Source organism: Lathyrus oleraceus, chromosome 5 (genome assembly GCF_024323335.1).
Source record: "Lathyrus oleraceus cultivar Zhongwan6 chromosome 5, CAAS_Psat_ZW6_1.0, whole genome shotgun sequence".
Classification (NCBI taxonomy): Eukaryota; Viridiplantae; Streptophyta; class Magnoliopsida; order Fabales; family Fabaceae; genus Lathyrus; species Lathyrus oleraceus.
In genome coordinates, this window is record NC_066583.1 from 136,742,016 (window position 1) to 136,748,977 (window position 6,962).

Genomic DNA, 6,962 nt, shown 5'->3' on the forward strand with positions numbered 1-6,962 from the left:
GGACAATCTTCTCTGAGAGGTAGCCTATGCACCACAATATCGGTATCCAACCCAGGCATATCTTGATACGACCAGGCGAATATCTCCACATATCCTCTCAGCATCTCAATCAACCTTCTCTTGACGTCTTCCTTCAAAGCAGCCCCAATCTTAATCTCTCTTCGGGCGTCCTCAGTACCAAGATTGATAATCTCCAACTCCTCCTGATGAGGTTGGATGACCCTTTCCTCCTGCTTCAATAATCTGACCAATTCTTTGGGGAGTTCACAGTCTTCCTCACTCTCCTCTTCAGCTTGGTAGATGGGATTATTGAAATCATACTGAGCCATAACAGAACTGTTCATAGTGGGATCCGTAAGATCGATTTCTGTTTGAAGAGTAACTTGGACCACATCTTCTGCCGTCCAATTGTTGATCAACTCCCTTGGTGCACACGGGCGAACCCGGTTGTCTAGATCACAATCACTGTCCCCGTCTTCACTACTGGTTGCAAAGACGTCTCCATGATTCATCAGCCCAGCGCTGGTAAAGGTACTCGGCCCTTTCTGCTCAATCTGCTCCGCTTGCAGAGGTTGATAACCAATACCGAACTTGTCTTCTTTGACAGGAAAATCCACCATCTTGCCCCAGCCTTCTGACTTACCAGAGTTGACAACCTCCACTGCCTGCTTGTACGATGCAATTGAGGCACCTGGCTTCTTCTGCTCATCGAAAGCCACCCTCTCAAGAGCAACGGTCTCGAATGCCTGGCATAAAGTTTCATGGATCTCGCCATCCACCTCCACATACTTGAAAGAGGATAAATGACTCACCAGAATATCCTCCTCGCCGCACACGGTCACAATCTGTCCGTTCTAGACATACTTCAGTTTCTGATGGAGAGTTGACGAAACTGCCCCAGCTGCGTGAATCCAAGGACGCCCCAATAAGCAACTATATGCTGGCTGGATGTCCATCACATAGAAGACAATACTGAACACCTCCGGGCCAATCTTCACCGGCAATGTGACTTCACCAAAAACAGACCGTTTGGATCCATCAAAAGCGTGAACAATCAGATTACTCGGAGTAAGGACAACCCCTTCCACATCAATCTTGCGCAAAGTCTTCTTGGGAAACACGTTCAAAGACGAGCCAGTATCCACCAACACATGTGACAATACTGCGCCTTTGCACTCCATAGTGATATGCAGGGCCTTGTTATGATTGCGACCTTCCGGCGTAAGATCCAAATCTGTAAACCCAAAACCGTGCCTGGTGCTGACATTAGAAATAACCCCCTCCAACTGGTTGACAGAGATCTCTTGAGGCACGTATGCCAGATTCAGCATTTTCAACAAGGCATTACGGTGTGCCTCAGAACACATAAGCAATGAGAGTATGGAAATCTTGGACGGAGTCTGATTCAGCTGATCTACAATCTTGTAGTCACTCTTCTTTATAATCTTCATGAACTCCTCCACGTCTTTCTCAAACGATCCCTCAGGCGCCTCCTTCTGAGCAGGTTCTTCATCAACCACTGCCTGTTTACCTTTAGCTTTGGCGAGAGCCTCAGCATTGTTATCTCTCAACAGTTGGGGAGCAAACAGACGACCGCTTCTGGTGAAACCTCCAGGTCCCCCCACATTGTCCACAACTGGACTTGCAATCACAAGAGTTCTACTCGCCAATCCAATCGTCACTGGAGCTTGATTAACTGGCCTGACCTGACTTTCATCCCTTCGGTTACTACGGTAAGCATTGTCATACTTCCATGGCACACCCATACTGTTCTCAACCGGCCTTCTTCCCAAAGCAACAATGGTAGTTGGAGCACTGACGGTTACAGGAGCAGAAATGATAACAGGAGTACCACTAGTTGTATGCGCATTGACAATTCTCTGGCCACGTCCCTCGGACGGTTTGAAATAAATGGTGACGGTTAACACCACCTCACGTTCTTTCACGGCCCGACTAAACTGTAGACAACCCTCGTCAATCAATCTCTGGATACCAGCCCTCAACTGTACACAACCATTCTCTGACCCAGCATAATCTAAACAGTCTTGATTACAGCCCGGGTATACTCCCCCATTCAACAGACGGTCCTTCACCACCAGTAATGAAGTCTGAACATCTTCAACATTAACTATCAAGTCTTCAGCTTCTCCACCCTCAACATTGTTCACTCTGTGTGCATCATGCCGAGGCATATGATTGTTCACAATATTAGGCACAGGAGCAAAATTGATAGTTTTAGCGTCAATTAAGTCCTGGACCTTATGATGAAAAGCCCGATAGTTCTCAATATGGTGCCCTGGTGCACCAGAGTGGAAATCACAACGTACGTTGGCATCATACCCAGGTGGTATTTTTGTCAACGGAGCCATGGTACGCAGCTCAACAAACCCTAATCTGAGCAGTTCAGGCAACAACTCAGCATAGGTCATTGGCAACGGGTCGAAACAACGATCAGGCATCCTCTGCCTAGGCTGATACGGACGTCGTTGTTGTTGTTGTTGTTGTGGTGGTGGTGGTTGTTGAACCCTCTGTTGTTGCTGTTGTTGACGTGGCTGAGGTGCTGGAATGGTTACAGCGGCAACCTGGCGATATTGCCCTCTATTCATACTTCTGTGTTGCACAACATTGGTCTCACCCTCTCTCCTTCTAGGTGCCCCAGCAAATGGTTTCTTGGAAGATGAGGAACCAACATCCTCAATCTTCCCCGCTTTGATCAGACTCTCCATCCTTTCTCCACAAATCACCACATCGGAAAAACTACCGAATGGGCAGCTCCCCATCCGGTCCATGAACACACCTTGTAATGTCCCGATAAACATATCGGTCAATTCCCTTTCCAGCATAGGGGGTTGTACTCTTGCGGCCAATTCACGCCATCTCTGGGCGTACTTCTTAAAACTCTCACCAGATTTTTGACAAAGACTCTCCAACTGAGTCCGGCTCGGCGCCATGTCCATATTATGTTTGTATTGCCTCAAGAAGGCCTCACCCGGATCTCTCCAACTTCGGATAGAATCTCTCTTCAGCTCCATGTACCAATCCAAGGAAGCTCCAGACAAGCTATCCTGGAAGAAGTACATCCACATCTTTTCGTCGTCCGTATAGGCAAAGATTTTCCTATAATAAGCCTGCACATGGGTGCGAGGACAAGAAGTACTGTTGTATTTGTCAAATGAGGGCGCCTTGAACTTGTAAGGGATTCTCAATCCTTCTACCAGCCCCATATTCGTGACGTCAAAACCCAAAGAGTTCTGACACTCCATGGCTCTGATCTTCTCAGCTAGGGCATCAACTTTCCGATCTCGTTCGTCAGTTCTTCCCACAACTTCATCATCCTCACTGAGCAGTGTGAACATGTCCTCCTGCCTGTCAACCAGCGGAGCAGGATGTCGAACGGGAGCCCGGGTCCCTCTGGCATTAACAGTCTCTGCAGCAAGAGGCTGTTCATTAATCCGAATACCCCTCAATTCATCACCCACGACATAATCATTGACGGGAGCAACAACGGCAGCATTATCGGTCACAGGTACACCCACTGGCGAAGCACGACTGGGCGGTGGGAGCACAGCTTCTAGTCTCTGGGCTAAGGCACGTAGCTCCTCTTGCCCTTGAACGACCCCTTGCATCATTGTCATGAATTGGGCCATGTTAGCCCTCATCTCAGCCAACTCAGCTTGCATTTGGTCCATATTCCTCTGTTGATTTAATCTGGTTGCGTAGCGGTGCGGACGTTGATCAGCTATCCTGCCTAAACACATGAACCAGAGTGAGAAGTCTCGAGTAAGAACACCTGTAATGCAAAATGATATGTGTATGATGCTAATGATGCGTATGATGCTAATGATATGTTCATTTCTCAGGCATTCGAGAGCCTAATTCATCTTTCAAGAAATGACAACCTGCAATGCAATAAAAGAAGCAACATACACAAGATAGCTGAGCACAAGGTGAAACATCAACAACCAACTCTATAGATATGAGCAACAAGGATCATACAACAAAGGTTCAAATGATCAGAATACAACAATGAATCCCATCCAACAAGCCTGGAGGTGATTCTCAACATAAACAACAGATACAATCTAAGAAAGATGTCCTCCAGGAACGAGAGTCTTCAGATACTGGCACTGGTCTATCAACAGGTCACATTCTGAACACTCTGGCAGAGGAGTGAGCTTCTCCTTCAATTGTCTTCTGAGCTCCACAACTTCTCCTCCAAGCTGGTTCTCCGATGCATGTCTCAAGTCAACTTCCTTTTTCAATTGGATGTCTTTGTCTCTGAGTTGCTTCTCCAGGTCTCTTATCTTCTTCTGATAACTGGCTTCAGCTCTCTGCAACCTCAAGCACTCCCGGTGTTCTGCATTCAACAGGGTCTCCATCTCCTCATAGGATCTCTTCTTACCCTTCAATCTAGCAGCATCTTCACCCTGCACGCCCTTGAGTTGATGAGCCAAGTTCAACCTATCAGCTTTGGCTTTGTAAAGCTCCATCTGGGTATCTTGTTCCTTCTCCTTCAACCGACGATTCTCCATCAAGGCTTACTTATACTGCTCAGCAGGTACGCTCTCAGCAAGGATCAAAGGCGGTTGCTCTTGCAAAGACTCCATCCTATCATAGGGCAACAACAAAGTCTCAACTCTCTTCTTGACCCAATCAAGGTAATGAGGCATAGCAACTGCAAACTTCTTCCCCAGAACAGCTCCATCCTTGACACCAATGGTCTTCCAAGCTCGTCCTACTTGCTCCAATCTAGCAGGGTCACTTCGCTTCTCAAAGTATACACTCTCGGCTATCTCAGCATCAAGTGGTCTTTTACTCATCACAAATCCCAACTGGCGAAGAGAAAGAACCGGGTTGTAATTGATGTAACCCTTAGTCCCTATGAGTGGCACATTATGAAACTCTTCACAACTCATGATGACATTACGCACATCCATCCGGTAAGATTGCCATCTGATATCATAAGAAGTAAGAGACATAATCCTCTGAGTCCACTTATGAGTGCTCTGAGCATCCACAAAAGGTCCACTGACTGGCAAGAGAGACAAGAACCATCTGAGCAACAATGGGAGACAGCATCTGATAGCTCCACCCTTACCATGCCTACTGTGAATAGCATAATAAGTGTCAACTAACAAAGTAGGAACCGGGTTTCCTCCAATGAAGATAGTGACTGCAGCAAAGTCCACGCAGTTAGGCATATTCGGGAACAAGACAATCCCATAAATCATGATAGCCAATTGAGCATGAAAAGCTTCCCAATTTCCCTTCTTCGCTCCTTCTCTAGCCATCCTCAACAAATACTTCAAAGGCAACCCTACCACATCACCACTCGACTTCCAATTGTCACTCACTTCCTTGATACTCAGATGAAGAGCTCTGGCAACAACTCTGAAATCAACCTCCTTCGGAACATCCAAGAAAGGAACCTGATATCGGATCGGGATAATCAGCAGAATGGAGTACTCTTCGAGAGTGGGAGCTAACTGATAATCCTGGAAAGTGAAGCAACAGAGCTTTGGGTCATAGAACTATAGAAGAGTCTGCAACGGCACTGGATCTACCACCATCTTCAATAGTGTCAACAAATCCCCATACTGATCAGCAAACACCTTCTGATTACCGCCGGTCACAAAGTTGCTCAACTCTATCAAAGACGTCAAAGGCTCACGGTGAAAACTGTAGGTGTAAGTCTTCCGCTTCAACCCAGGAACGACTACCATCTCTCACAGTGAATAGACTCCTGAATGAACCTGAGAAATGATATGCATGAAGAGATTAGCTTTTTTTTCTTTTTTCTCTTTTTCACTTTTCAATTTTTTTTTTACTTTTTTTTTCATTGCATTATTTTTTTAAAAATAAACATGCTATGATGCAAATGATGCAAACACGACTGGCTGGCTGTGTTTCTCGGAGCACAGGATCAAAGCTTCGGCTTGAATTCGGAACCACGAATCATCTGAGACCCAAAAATCATCTGAGACCCAATCTGTAGAACCGAGTCACCAACAAGTCACCAACGATACCTGTAATAATGATCATTCCCTCCCCACTCACGGGTGTCATCTAAGCCAGGGTAAGGTCAAGAGAAACGCAGGATAAACAACCCTTTCATAGAATATCATCATGTACACACCCGACGTATGTACCGATAATATCCCATCAGGATCTGAACTGCTCGTGATATCAAGTTCCGCTAAGTGGCGCAATACCACCCGCTTCCCAAGAATCACTCTATTCCTAGGTGTCCTAGAGTTCACTCATAGCCTGGGTATTGGGCCTTTTACCTCATGTGATTCCCACCCCAACAGAGAGACAAACACAGCACAACCAGCACAGATGAACCATATGATGAATGCAAACATAAATGCAAACATAAATGCAAACAATAAATAAATGAATGCAATAAGTGAAACAGCAAAAGCAACCAAACCCTATCCTAGAGAGCGCTAGGAGAGACTCGCTTAGGGAAGATGGACCAGCAAGAGGTCAACTTCTCTTTGTCCCCAGCAGAGTCACCAACTGTCGCATTACGCGAAAAACCGGCGGGAAAACGAAACAACAGAGCCGCCACCGTGCGTTATTTATCCCAAAGGAGGGAAAGGAAACGCTCGAAGTAAACCTGGAAAAGACATGGTCTCGCGACCAGAGAAAGATGGGATCGGGAGTCGGTTATGCGAAGGGAAGGTATTAGCACCCCTACGCATCTGTCGTACTCGACGGGATCCACGCACAAAAGAAAGGATAAGGTTGCTAGAGACTGCTCAAACACTGCACAAGGCTGGAAGGAAACACAGAAAGACGGAAGAAACGGGACTCAGCTGGATATCGCATCCTGAGCCTACGTAGTCTGTCAGACACAGACATCAGAGTCGACGTAGTTCGGGACAGGGGAAACGTGCTCGCTAGGATGTCGCATCCTATGCATACGTATCTTCTCTGACAGAAGAAGAATCAGAGCA